The following is a 15,000-nucleotide window of genomic DNA, read 5'->3' on the forward strand; positions in this document are numbered from 1 at the left end:
GATGTCGTCTCCGCTTCAAGATTGGATTAAAAGGGAATGCAAGACGATTATTTTTCCTTTTTAACCAGTAATATTCTTGCTGTTGGCGTCTTAAATTCCCTTTAGGGAAGATATCTGTTTAAAAACATTGCTTTTGTTATTTAAATGTGCCAACCACAGGAACAAAAGACCCTTTGTTTCGACAGCCAATGGGAGTCAGGTTGGCACATTAATGACAATAAGTGACGTCAACGATATCTCCCCTATTATTGGTGCAAACTGTAAGACATGTTGGGTAATTTTTGTTGAATTCTCAAAAAATGTTTATGATATAGGCACTTTATTTGTCATGGGTATTTCTCAGAAAATCTACTTCAATAACTGTTTTACAAAACTTGTTGATGCTGATTCATTTAGTTGGATCATTCAGTTTGAACGTAAAAATAAATATGAGGTTATTTCCTTTCCTATTTGCCTGATGTAAAAGATGCATTTAAAAAGTGTCTTCGTAAATTCTTTATTGCATAACAATTGTTTTGTTCTGCTCTGGTAAAAATGTTTTTCCCTAACTAACTTGCCCACTTCTCACCACTATTAGTCATTTTCTGTCAAAAATGTGTTCATGCTAACGGAACAGGACACCAAACGACCGGATGTATGAGAATTTATCAGAATTACTTAAAGTGGTTTCCACAACGCTTTGAAAGATCGTTTAGTGATTTTGTAACTTCCATACAAAATATTTAGCTGATATGATGTTCTAGGACAACTTAGTTCAGGTCTGTAGAAATTTGAATTCTAGGTCGTGACGGGTCTGAAAAAAACCTTTACATTATGAAGTCGCCCTTTTTTCCCCAGAAAATTTTAAAGGACGTTCTCAACAAGAACACGATTGATATAAGATATAAATCTGCAAATTTTGCATCCAACATCACAGTTGACTATTACTCAGCCCGGTAAAATACTTCTTCAATTTGGTTTCGAATTTTCTACGCATTTTTTCAGACTCGACTACTTTTCAGAAATATCTAGGAAATCTGTTCGGAAAAATGTCTAAAATCTTAGGGCGCCTCGAAAGTCTGTGTTCAAATATTCGAACATTCTAGCCCATCTTTCTTCCGAACAGATATTTGCTCCTTGGGTGTCCCTGACGGAAGCCAATGCTTCCGTTACTAACACTAAATGATGTTCGCAACTCAGTCTCTTTAGTTCGTTCAAAACGTTAAAAGCTCCACAGACTGCTGTGTAAGGCATAGTACTGTCTTTTCATATGACCATCAATATATTCTGTGAATGAAATACACCTGCAGGTTGGCAATATGGTTTTAATCTCGTAGCCTTGGTGACTCTTGACCAAAACAAGAGACTGTTGTCAAAGTTACTACTCATATTTGGGCCAAATATGAGTAAATATGGGCCACGCTTCGAAAGCACTGATGAAACGATGATTGAGCAAAAAGTGTGAAAATCTCTGATGACAGGCAAATTTCCTCGCCCACCGTAACTGAACATATCTTAAACCTCAAAATCGGCCCCAATTACAAGTCAAAATATTGCGCCGTGCAGTATTTGAATTTTGCGATAATAGTTGTTGTTCCTAAATGTTCAAAAGAGTACGAGGATAGAATTACGCAAAATTTCATATATAAATTATTTAAACATAGCCTAAATTCTTTTTTTTCACGGTGTCTAAATGGCTGACACTTAGCTATAGAAACTGTCAACAATTTTAAGCTGCAAGCATTTAGTTGGAGATGCTTAAAGAACTAAAGCGACAAATATCTGAAAAAAATGGTAGAGAAAGCCTTTATGGAAAAGAAAGCCTTGCTAGTTCAGAGAAGAAATCAGTGAGAAACAGTAGCGATTTCGATTGGGATAAATGCTCGCTTCTTTAATTTCGCTCATTTTGCTTTCATATAATCTTCTTTTTCTGCCATGTTTTCTCAAACCTTTCAGCTTAATGGCTCCCCACCGAGTTAAGTTGTTTTTGTCTCTCCGTTTTGAACTTTTCCCCCATGTTAAATGAATGCTGGGTCGGTTTGTCCTGGCTGACATATCATACTACAAACGCTCCTTTAGGCCTGTGAGCTTATGCCAAACCGAAAGATTCATTTTGTTTAAAGTAGAAAAAGCTGTAAGCACATTTTTCTATAGAAAATCAAGCAAGCAGTAAACGGAACTGCAATGTGAGATCGCACTAAACGGGAAGCCTACCTCACTATCACCCCAAGGAACGGAAAAAAGGGCACACAATACCAGCTTCTGCGAACTTCTACCACATACAAGCAACTCCTCGCCCATCAACTTGACTTCAGGCAATTTTTGATGCGAAGATAAACGATATACTGTTAACTTCGAGTTCACCGCATGCCTGATATAAGCTAATGGCGCATCATCTTTTATTTGATCACCTGCGCTTTTGACAGCTTAATTGAAAGAAACTAACGTGAATTATTGAATAAGCAATAGATAATTTCTTGTGCCTGAATCAAACGACGGGTAACTTACGATTAAGTTAGCAATGCTTCCTGTGTAGTCTACTGAAATTCGAAATGAGAGCAAACTTTTAATTAAGGCAAGGTATGATTCTTTCTTCGACAAGAAACGACCTTCGTCGACTTCCGCCCTTCTTAAACAATTCTTTTCGGGGTATCACTGTAATTAATACGTATTAGGAATGGTTATAAAGGCACGAAATCTTTTGCAGCGTTAACGTAAGCTTATGAACTATGCAGTTTCAAGTCATCAATTTTGTAGGCCACCCAAAGTTCCCAGTCGTGTTATTTGGAATCATTAATTAAGTAGCTCGCTCATTTCTCAGATTATAGAGCACACTTGTATCTGCAAACATAAGCCCCAGCCTGTACTTCAAAGCTAAGTAAATAAAAATAAGATGGCATGAAAATATATCCCTTGCTTCAAATCCAGTATAATTTTTTCGGACTGTATACCTATCATATAATCAAACCTTGAATAGTTTCTGAGCAAAAAGTGACCTTGGAATTTTGAAACTGACTAACCCTCTCATTTAACGTGTGACCATGTTATATCTGTCCTGCAGCTTATAACGGAACGTTTGCTGATAAGATGATCTGCTTTGCCTTTTTTTTTTTCAATATGTGATGATTACAAACGGGATTTTTGCATTTAAATTTTAAAAACAACGAAACAACGGCTCAGAAATAAAAATTGCAAATTTTAAGTTTTCCAATAACCGTCCTAGCTACCCATAGGTAAAAATTGATCAAAATATATCTTGCATGACACAAAAGTTATTAGGAAGGATCGCAACTAGAAAAAATATGAGCTTGAAAGCAAGAAAACGCAATCTTGTGTGACAAAACGAGCCGCAGTGTTTTATCAGTGTTTACCTGCTTGTAAACAGGGCCTAAAAGCATTGCCACAAAAAGCGTGTCCCTCGTGAGTCCCAACAAAGTTTTAAATGCGATGGGAAGATATTAGCATACAAGAAATACCAGCCCTCATTACTCAGTATTCTTTATACAAGAATTCCAATGAGGAATATTTTAGCTTATGCAGGTGACCAAGTGACGTTTTATCGACGTTTTAATTAACAATTATTCACCGAAGGCGAAGTGAGGTGAAAATTCACCGATAATCACTGAGCCTGAGGCGAATAATTGTTTTAGTATAAAAACACAGGTGATTATTTCAACAAAGAGGGAAAAAAAAAAAACATTTCAACGCGAAATCATCTTCACTTACAGTGGCAAAACGACTACTGGCAGCCATTTTGTCCGTCGAGGTGATCATCGGCTGATAATCCGAGATAGCGAGCCAATGAGAGCGCGCGATTTTGTATAATCACCTGTGTATTTATGCTAATAGGCTGTTAACGTTAGGGTCATGAATTAATAGTGAGTTTTTGAAAAAAACCTGATGTATTTAAGGTGTAAGGAGCCAGTAGGAAGAATGGGAACCTAGTTGTTAGCAACTTGCGACTAGGACGACTTTATAGAGCCCGCAGCCTGTCCAGCTGGACACATTGTTCATTCAGGTTCTAGCTAGATAAGCGACATAGCTCTCCAGTGAGTTCTAGTAGCTCAATGGCTAGGGCATGCGACAGGTCATATCGGTCGTCGGTTCGAAATCCTGTCTATAGTGTACCAGGACTCAGATTTTTCAGTTGCCTTTTTCCCCCGTCGCCAAGCAACCCGGCAATACAATCTACTTTGCTGAAGCAATTGCAAGAAAACGAGAGCTTTTGAAGATTATAATTCGAGTAAAGTTCTTATGGAATCTATTAACACAACTCAGGACAAAATTGCATAAGGTTCGAATCATTTGCAAGTCCAAAGGGCTAAAATGCCCTTTTCTGAGAGAAGAAGATTCAGCCCCTTGTAATGTAATGTGGACGACTTTGGTCAGTTCAAGGCGAGGAAACACTCGACTCCTCTATGCACCAATAGGGAGTTAAAGAAACGACGGCGCCTAAGATTACGACAACGCCCCAAAATAATAATTGCATCGGTTAAAGAGGAAAAAGAATCATGCTCGCACGCGCAGCACGCATTCTAACACATATTTTTGCCGTTCTCTGCGTACTGACAACGTTGTCGTATTAACTGGAGGCTTTGACGACAACATGAGAAAACAAATGCGAGCCTTTCATTCTCTATTTTTTTTCTTTTCCTCTGAAACGTGAACGGCTGATATTTTTTACAGGTCACAGGTCACAGGTCACGGGTCACAGGACACTGTTTTACTATCACAGAAAGTATCCTTAACATGCGTAAGGCTTATCTTAGGCCTAATTAGGACTAAACAAACGTTTTTGGGCTTAAGGTTAGCTTTTATTGATGTTTAGGATACTTTCTGTTTTGGTAAGACAATGACCTGTGACTTGTACAAAAAAACCAGCCGAAACGCGGAGCAACTCAACTCCCTTTGAATTGAAGAGAATTAAAGTCAGTACTTCATGTACAAATTCACAAAACACGATCATTACGTAACAGCTATGAACTAGTAAACCAACTTTCAAAAAGTCATTAAGCAACGACGAAGGCGACGGCAACGAAAACCTCATCTCAAAATATAAATTCACGTTGTTGTAATCACTTCGTAACTACTTCAACCTTTTTAATATGACTAGGGTGTGGTAGTTCCTCAAAAATGACACTGGTCGGAACGGCTCATAATACCTCAAATTTGGTTATTTCACGTTGCTGTTTTGCTGACGACGGCAAAGAAAAGGACAAAAGAGAAGAGCGCAAGTGCAAGGCGTGCAAAGCTATTTGTTTTTGCCCACCAAATATGCAAATTTGCGACGTTCTGGTTGCCGTCTTCGTTGCCGTTGCTTAAGCTTCCTATTAAGGTTCTATGACGGCAAGGTTGACGAAAACGTCACCTCAAAATATCACCTTGCACTATTCGTAAGTCTGGTACGATTATTCCATCTCTCTCGCTTGGTACAATGAGGGCGAAGTACCCTAAAAATAAATTGGCACGAGCGGTTGTGTTATGTTGAGACCCGAAACATGGGGTCTTTTTAGTGAGGTTTCCAACCGTGAAATGAGCAGACTGGGCTGAAAATTCTTCACTTAGTAGTTTGATTTTCAGTCGCAGCAGTTATTGAAACGAAGCGAACCCAGAAATACTTGTTAAACAGACCAAACCGTAACAAGAGATTTAAATCAGCGACCACGTCCGACACCACTCCTCCACCGACTCAAATTTACAGTTTTCCTTCGAATTTTCCCGTACCAGCTGCTTTGGTTTGTCGAGGTGATATCACAAGCAACATGGGAGTTTTTTAAGCAACAGTGGAAAGATTACCAAGTAGCAACTGCCGTAAATGCTAAGAATCAAGCACTTTGACTCCCCACGCTCAATCTATATTTACTGAATTTTGGCAGCGAAGACGTTACGATTGATTCAGCATTGCAATCGCTAGAGAAGTTATTTCATTCCTAAGAGGAACGTGGTTTGTGAGAGGTACGTGTTTAATTCTTGTTTTCAAACGCCTGGAGAAACAGTTGACAGCTATGTAATGATCAATAGACTGAGAAAGCTTGCGTCGTCATGTGCATATGCATTTGGAACATTGACTGAAGAAATTATCCGTACGGACTAGTCATGGGAATTCAAGATAAAGGCACAAAAGCTAGATTGCTGAGAAAAAAAATTGCTAGCTTCTAGATAAAGCTTTTGATTTGTGAAAATCAAGTGAGATAACTAACAAACAGCTGAAGCCGTTACAGCCTTCTGAGAAAGTTTAACAGTGAAATGCTGCACTTGGTGAATGTGAAACCAAAACCAAAATCTAGCAAGAAACCAAGTAAACCTCAAAATCAGAAGACATCACCAAATCCTCCGGCTAGAAATTGGAAATGTAGGTTTTGCGGTCAGTAGAGTATGATTCTGAAGAATAGAAGAGATCACTACAGTCAAAGGGTGTGGCAAACAGTTGCTTTTCAGTGTTTCATTCGTAGTAAAAGGAAAGTACACAGAGCAGCTCACATGTCAATTAGACACAGGTACTACCTGCAGTGGGATTAGCTTCAGAGATTTTAGAAACTTGTTACAGGATGGGAATCAACCCCCGAACAAGTCTAATGTCCAGTTAAAGTTGTTTGATGGCACCTTAATGCAGCATGTTGGCGAGACCACTCTCACAGTTGATGGAAGTGGCAAGCTTCACGGACTCAGTTTTCAAGTGGTAAAGAGCTTTTGAGCAGTTAGGACTTCTCAAATTAGAGCTAGCTCCTGTAGAGTCCATTCATGTCCTACAGAGCGGTAACCTGACCAAGCAGTATATTCTGTCACACTATACAAAAGATGTCCTTGAAGGTCTAGGCCATCTTGGGAATACACCCATTATCACTGATCCTAGAGTCAAGCCATTACACTGACATATCTAATGTCCAGTACCGGTTGCCCTGAGAGACAAAGTTAAGGCCAAGCTTGATGACCGAGAGAGAAAAGGAAGTGGAGAAAGTCCTGGAACCAAACGAATGAATAAGCAGCGTGGTAGTGGTAACAGCCCCTGACAAGGTCACAATATCTTTCTTGATCCTAAATTTCTTAACAAGGCAGTTATCCGCTCAACGGATCATTAAAAAATGCCCACTCTAAAGGATCTTCTGCCTAAACTTGGTAAGGCCAAAGTTTTTAGTACTGTAGATACCAAAGATGGATTTTAACAAGCTGAATAAGACGAAGGCAGTCTTAAAACGACCTTTTGGACTTCGTTTGGTCACTGCATGTACCCAAGTTTGCCCGGGTTGCAGTCGTTAGAGATTGCACACTAGTGATAGGATATGGAGAGAATGATATTCAAGCAAACAAAAATCATGATGCGAATCTTGGCTCCTAGAGCAAGCGCGCAGGCAGGTAAGGTCAATGTCCACAGAAGCAAGTAAACAGAAGCAAAATGAATCTCAGAAAGTCGCAAGTCAGGTTTATGGGGACACTTGATCACCAAGGATCTAGGATGGGTTAAAGCCTGATCGCGACAAGGTAAAAGCCGTTCAGGAGATGCCGAAGCAGACATCAAAGAAATTATTTATCGAAGTTTCCACCAAGATTATCTGAAGTTGCTTAGCCATTGAGATAAATGACCAAGACATGTACAGAAGCAAAGTTTGTTTGGTCCAAGCAGCATGAGTCAGCCTTCCAGGAAAAGCGAGAGCTAGTAGTCCAGCATCCTGTACGTGCACGAATATTATGACCTGCACAAGGAAATAACGGTCCAATGCTATGCGAGTGAGTATGGATTAGGAGCAGCGTTACTTCAAAATGGCCAACCAGTCGAAAAGTGCGACATTGGTGTCGAGGTTCATACCAGGAATTCTCGTTAGCCGATGCAATTAATGCTAGGATCGCAGAGCCAAGACCAGAGTAGCCACCGAATTCAGGGTTCACTGTAGATAGAAAGGATTATCATCACACAGTCGTCGATTACAACTCGGATTTTGTTGAAGTGAGTGAGCTTGAGGACACCACAGCACGAATCATTTAAGTACGGAAAGAACATTTCAGCAGACAAAATGTTCCAGACACGGTTGTTTCATATAATGGTCCTCAATTCATCAATCAAGAATTTCACGAGATTTAAGTCATCTGGAGTTAAACCATGTTACTTCGGCTAAAACTAATGGAAAAGTGAAATCCTTAGTCAAGGTTGTGAAACAGTTGTTCAAGAACACCGCCCGCGACGGTAAAGACCCTCAGTTAGCCCTGTTAAATTACAGAAACACACCGTCAAAAGGGGTAGATGCAACACCAGCTCAGAGACTCATGTCCCGCAGGACCTTGAACCCACACTGTCAATTCTACTCCTTCCTGAAGTCGTTCAAAATTCTGTAGAGAAGCTGAAGTAGAAAAGAAAGTAGACGCTCCAGGAGCGTACACTGGGTTGCCTGTGGTATGTATTACACAAAAACAGAAGGCACTGAGTTGGGTGGTATTGTACTGCAGCGTTCCAGTTGTTGTTGTTGTTGTTGTTGTTGTTGTTGTTTTGTTTTTTTTTTCAAGTGGAGGGTCATGAAGACCATTTGAGGGGTAACCCAGACGTCGTGCCAGCAGAGGACCTTTGGCTCAGACGTTTAATTATTTTGTAATGCCCTGTCCCATTTTGAGGTCTTTCATTTTTCTTTAAGCTTTGGTAATAAATTCAGTTTAATGATAAAAAAACACGTTCTTGAGTAAAACTAACTCGTTTCTTCTTAAATAGTCTGCAAAAAAACTAACTGCAAATTCCTCCGACGGACGTTTTCCTGCGCATGGTATGCGTTTATTGCACACTCTAAGGAAGGACTGAAGATCTTGTTTCCGCTTCATAATTACTCTTCTTTTAATCTAATGCCGGGTCAAAAATATTTTGGCTTTATGTTTGCACCAAAAAGTACCGTAAAAGCCGGGAATCGAATTTTCATTGAAAGATTAATGTCAATCGATCTTAAAAACACTAAAATTTCGGCAGTCTCTCACTTCTATGAATCAAGGTGACGATCGTGATGTTCTTCCAAAGGGAATAAATTGATGACGTGCTAAGCAAACATAAAGGTGCTCGTGATCACCTTGTGTCAACTGAAGGAACCACGGGAAAGAATGTTAATCGTTCGCCGTTTTCACAATAAAATAACGTACTTTTTAGCCAAGAAACTTCAGTCTTTGGGTTTTTAATTTTGTTGTAAGATTTAACTGAATATTTACATTTCATCTGTCGGGTCAGGAAGCCTTCTTTGTCGGGTTCCTGGGAAACGTATCTAATCGGACTTCAGTGTGAGCTATTTACACAATCATGAGATCGTGTTTTGTGTATTTGTACATGAAGTACTGATTAAATGAGTTGAGTTACTTCACGTTGTTTTAAGGACGTACCACCTATTGTTATTGTGCATTTGTTCTGCGCATCCTTCAATCATTTTGTCACGCGCTAATTTTTTTTCAAGTTTCATTTTTTTTCATCGAAATGCCACTAGGGATTTATTCGGTTGCAGTGTGAAACACATTTGTCCGTTGCAGCAAAAGAACAACGGAACGAAATCGTAATGGAACAGTTTTCACAACGACATATTGGAAAATTAAAGCTAGAAACAATGATCGATCGGATCAAGAAATTAAAGTGGACTGTGCAGAAGAAGTAATAATTTCAGTGGAGCCATCTTTAAGTCCACCACAATGAAACAGGGCTATAAAGTGGTAAAGTGTTGACATCACAAAAACTATAGTTATGAAATTACGGGATTTACCGAGATGTTCTGAAAGTACATGATGAAGAATGGCCACTTGCCAAAAATAAGCATGTTATTGCAATTTGGGGTTGTGATATTGCCCTTTCATGCTTCAGTGACTCCATACAGATCCCTGTAATTTTGTCTTTGTTCTAAATTCTAAACCGTTCTTCATCATGTACTTTCTGAAGATCTTATCAATAATTATTATTTTAAGCAAAGCTATGATCCTCGCAGTTATGGACGCAATCGTAGCAATTGCGTAGAGAAGCCTGAAAAATCAGGACTTCAACGGGATTTGAATCCGTGACCTCGCGATACCGATACGACGCTCTAACCAACTGAGCTATGAAGTCAATGACGTTGGGAGCTGGTCATTTGTGGGTTCTAATTTTCCCATGAGGAAACACTTTAACAATCGTCCCGAGAGTTCACTTTCCTCTTGGACTGTCTGTAGACATGACGATAAAAATATCTCCGACCTTCAGGTCAACTTCGTTCTTGCGCCACTTCTTCCTAAGACTCAGATTCGGAATCCTCTCCAGCAACCACCTGTGCCAAAAATGACGGACGAGTTATTGGACACGACGCCTTCTCTTTCTTGGAGTGAACGTTCCAGTGTCAGCACTATCGTCAGGTGCAAATCTACCTCCCATTTGACCATGTAAGAAATGATTCGGTGTGAGAAGGGTCAGATTAGTAGGGTCGCTAGACTGTTAGGTTAATGGTCTGGAGTTGATTAAACCTTCTGGTCCCATTATTGCGCTCAGAAGTTCCTCTGGTTGCTAAGCAAGTGAATAGGCAGAGATATCTCCTTAGACGGGTCTTTCCTCGTCCTTGCTTAGTAATGAAAGGGCCACCAAAATCAACCGATACTTGGCTAAAGGCTCGTAGCGACATCTGAGTCCTCAGTAATGGTAAAGGAGCCATAACCTGCTTGGCGGGGGCAGCTTTCTTTCTCCTACACTAGATACATTCTCTTTCCCATTCTTTAATCGCCTCCCTCGCTGAAGTTATCCAGTAGAAGGCTGAAAGTTCTGCTAAGACCTGATTTGTTCCCCCATGATAATTCTGCTCATGCGCATGCTTGATTAACAATTTCGTAACCCAATGGGTACGTGGAAGTATGACTGGCTAGCGTGTCTCCCATGTCAAGACCTCTGCATAGCGCAGTCTTTCGTCGCATCGAAGAACTCCATCTTCATCTAAAATAGGTTTCAGTGGCTGTAGTTTGCTTCCACTTGGAAGTGCTCTTCCAGCACACACTGCTCGGATTTCTTGACTGAATACGTCTTACTAAGCTTGCCTGATAAACTGTGTCCCTGCAGAAAAGACTTCATCAGGCTGTAGCGTGTCTTGTTTTCGGATGGCAATTGGTAGACAGCAGTTCTAAATAAAGCGATTAACCCAAGCAGCAGTTCTTCTCAGTTTCACCCAATTTGAGAATCTCTGAGGCTCTAGCCGGTCTATGGTGGTCGATGCAACGAATGTCTGCTTCACTCTTTGCTCTTTTTCCTGGCATAATTTTCGGACTTCAATGTTTGCTTCTGTCTTGGCCATTCTAGTCTGAGGCCACTCAGAAGGGTCTTGTTTAAGGAATGACGCTCCAATCCACCATCTTCCCTCTACACCCAGAACTGAGACACCACGACCTCTTGTCAGCATGTCGGCTGGGTTCTGTTTTGTCGGAACATATCTCTACTGTTCTGGATCGGTCAAGGCTTGAATCTCACTCACACGATTTCCCACAAATGGCTTAAACCTCCAGCTCTGTCCACGGATCCAGTACAATACAGCCAATCAATCAGATCAAAAGCTCCATTTTTCTTTCCTTATGCGAAGCTTTTGGCCAACGGTTTGACTCAGCTTAAGTCCCAAAATGGCAGCTATTAACTCTAATAGAGGTATAATGATGATCTGCAGGGGTGCAACGCGTGATCTTAACACACCAAGACGACAGCTTATGGTTTCATCCTCATAAAGGTGTCAGAGGTACGAAACCGCTCCATATGCCTCTTGAAATGAGTCAACAAAGGTGTGCAAGATCACTTCCTTTACTGCAGTTGGAGTTCTCATGCATCGGGGAATCCGAATTTTTACTAGGGCACGGATTTCTTCAAACCATCTCGACGCTTTAAGTGATAGGTCCACGCTGACTGGCTCGTCCCAAACCACACCGCTTGCCCACATCTCTTGAAGTAGAACCTTAGCACGCACTGTATATGGAGACAGGAAACCCAAAGGGTTAAACAAGGCTGCAACCTTCTTTATAAAACTGCGTTTGGATAGCCATGCTTTTCAGGGGATGGATTAACTTGAAACTTGCATACATCATCCATAGGGCACCACAGGACTCCCAGGGTTTTGGTGGGCGGTAGTTCACCCTGGTCCAGATCAACTTCTGTAGCACATTCCGATGATGGAATAAACTGTAACAGCTCTGGCTCGTTTGACAACCACTTTCTAGGGTACATCCCCGCAGAGATTCACAGCCGTGACAGCTGCTTGTACAATTCTACTGCTGTCTTCACATCTCTTTGATATAGCACATTAAGGCTACAGGATCATGGCGAAATCTGAGTAGCACCTCAAACAAGTCATTCTGTAGTTTAGGTTATTGAAGCACAACGTCATTTAAGGACATATCGTTAAATTTTGCAGAGGCATCAAAGACTATACGGGTCTTGGTTGTTGCTTTGTCTGGCCTCAATATTGGGAAGTGGGGTAAATACCAGACTTGATCTGGCTTGACTTCTTCAGGTGGCACTTTATTGATGTGTCTTTTGTCTTGATAGGATTGGATCTATTCACTTCTTTTTAGGCTTCACCAAACTCTGGGGACCGCTTTAGGTCTTTCACAGTGCTCTGCAGACGGGGGAAAGGCCATGCTGTAGTTATCACGTAACGAGGCATTGTCGCATTACCAAGGCATTCCAATAGAGTAGTGGCCGTCAGCAAATATCACGGACTTAGAAACTGTACCTATTGCAAATTTCTCATAGGGATTGACAATCAGAGTTTCTTTAGGTTCCTCTATGTCCCAGTAGCGGCGAACAAGACTACTTAAGGCTTGTGCATCATTCAGAAAGAACGTGAAGGTTGTCCAAGTTCTCCCGGCTGGTACGTCTGGGTTGACAATGCAAGTCCACTCCAACGCAGTTAATCAAGCTAAATACTCTACTTACTTTCCATTCACATCTTCTAATGAGTACAGTAAATCAGCCTGATCCACACCAATCAGCAAGTCTACAGTGGGTCTGGGTCCTACTGCCGGAAACGTGATGCTCTTAAGATGCTCCCACTCGTGCTTGTGCTTACTCCGATCCACAACTCTCATATCTTCGTTGACCTTTTCAGTTGTGTAAGCAGAAGCTAGTTTGGATACTTTTTCATCAGAACTGCTGATCGCGAATTCAACTACTGATGTGTCCAACTTTTCCTGGTTGTCGTTCAGTACATGAACTGTATGTTCGTGTGGGGTGCCTTCAAGTCCCAGTGCTGCCGCAATGTCGCTACTCAAGTATGTCCTACTTCTGGCCTCATCGAGGAGTGCGTTTACTTTTAGCCTTCGTTTAGCATTAATCACAAAGACAGGAACCGTTCTCAATGCTGAAAACTGCTACGGTGGCACAGGGCCCGTTCCCGTGTTGGCTGTGTGGGTTCTCTCATTTTACTCCCCCTTAGTGATGGTATTGGCTGTTGATGCATTATATGAATTGGCTTCGTTAGCTACCAATGCTTTCTCCTCTTTCTTTGGATGTTCATCATCAATCCGCAGACCCTGCTTCTGAAGCATGCTTCTCCACGGTGTCCATTACTGAGAAATCTAAAACACAGTTTATTCTCTTTAGCTATGTTCCATCTGTCATCTACTGACATCTCCTTAAAGTTTTCACAGGCCCACAAACCATGAGATTCCTTGCAGGCCTTGTATTTCTTCACATATCTCTTCTTGTGGTCAGGGACTTCTTTGGCAAGGGATGCTCTCTCTTTTATGGACACACTGAGTACACGTGTTATTGTTTCAGACGCTGTGGTCAAAAACTCTGAATCTATGTCAATAAACTCTCTTAAAGTCCTTACACTCTCAACTCTACGGTTGTCACAGACCCACTGCTTATATTTGGCCAGAGGATTCTTGTTCAACTTGCGTTGTATAGTGATATAGAGGAACCCACTACCAAGCTCTGCTTCCTGGTTGGCATTTGTAAGGTGATGAATGCACAAAACTAATCGAGGGATACACTGAGGCTGCACTATTTAAAGTAATGGACGTTGATGAACACAAGTTTGGAACTGATGATTGAGTGGAGAGTTGACGTGACGTAGTCGACTGAGTTCTTGAACTACTATTTCGTTTCAGTCTGTTCCTCTGAGCTTTTCTCTCTAACGTTTACAATGTTCTCAATTACTGCCGACTCACCTCCCTAAGGTTGTTCTTTTCGTTACTGTTCTTTAGGCAATGATCCCCGCTCCACTTTTCTCTGACGTTCTGCATGTGTTTCCTCTCAACTCGTGTAATACTTTCGTGAACTCCCGTTCTCGCGTAATAATTTCTTGTTCATGGCGCTCCGATCACTCTTTGATTGTAGATTGTCCGTTCGGTGCTGCCCTGGAAGCGCTTAGGATATCACCCTGAGTGGAACCGCCGTTTAGATATCCTGTTACAAGCCTTTCAATGTGGCTGAAATCTTCCTCCATCTTTTCAAGTTCGAGTGCTACGGCGGCAAGTCTCGATAAGTGTCCAACAGTCTCATAATGTGTTTCTAAACTCTCGACTGCACTAATTCTTCAAAAGCCGCAGAAAGAAGACTCAAAAGTTCCATCAACTGCATTTTGGAAGCCATTCCTCCTTCCAAAGTCATCATTTATTTTGTTTTGGTTCTTGTTTAAGCGGTTTTTGTACTGCACTTTGTCCTTTTTAAGTCGTTCAGCCGTCTCGTGTTCGGTTACAAACACATACGAATCCCATTAAAGTTAAGTCGAATTAACTTAGAAACCTCGCTCTGCTACCAGTTGTTCTCCAGGATTAGGTTCAGAACAATGAGTCCACAGTTAAGTCGATCAAACTGGAACGATTTTATTTTATCACACTCGAAAACAAAGTACAAACTTCAAGACCTCCTTCGCACCGGTATCACGAGGTCACGGTTCATACCCCGTTGAAGACTTGCATTTTTCAGGCTTCCCTAAGCAGTTGCTATGATTGCGTCCATAACTACGATGATCATAGCTTGACGTGACTTAATATCCGAAGTTTAGTATATTATTCATTTCATATATCATTTCGTTCAATAATTATTATTGTTCAAAAAATCACCAC

At 41.0% G+C, this 15,000-nt stretch overlaps 1 protein-coding gene and 1 pseudogene across 3 annotated transcripts in view; both read right to left on the minus strand.

Moving 5' to 3' along the window:
- LOC138026429 (lysosome membrane protein 2-A-like) overlaps positions 1-3,451 on the minus strand; it is a 28,219-nt gene extending 24,768 nt beyond the window's left edge. Inside the window, exon 1 of one of the 3 annotated variants that reach the window (XM_068873783.1) lies at positions 3,351-3,451. The gene's annotated coding sequence lies outside the window, so the exon portion shown is untranslated. Of the gene's footprint in view, positions 1-2,193; positions 2,377-3,350 lie in introns of those variants that run through there. The other 2 variants (XM_068873784.1, XM_068873785.1) reach the window with 2 other exon arrangements.
- An 8,840-nt stretch (positions 3,452-12,291) lies between these two features.
- LOC138025566 (uncharacterized) lies at positions 12,292-14,378 on the minus strand (annotated as a pseudogene).
- Between the last annotated feature and the right edge of the window lie 622 nt (positions 14,379-15,000).

Source organism: Montipora capricornis, chromosome 12 (assembly GCF_036669925.1).
Source record: "Montipora capricornis isolate CH-2021 chromosome 12, ASM3666992v2, whole genome shotgun sequence".
NCBI classification, from domain to species: Eukaryota; Metazoa; Cnidaria; class Anthozoa; order Scleractinia; family Acroporidae; genus Montipora; species Montipora capricornis.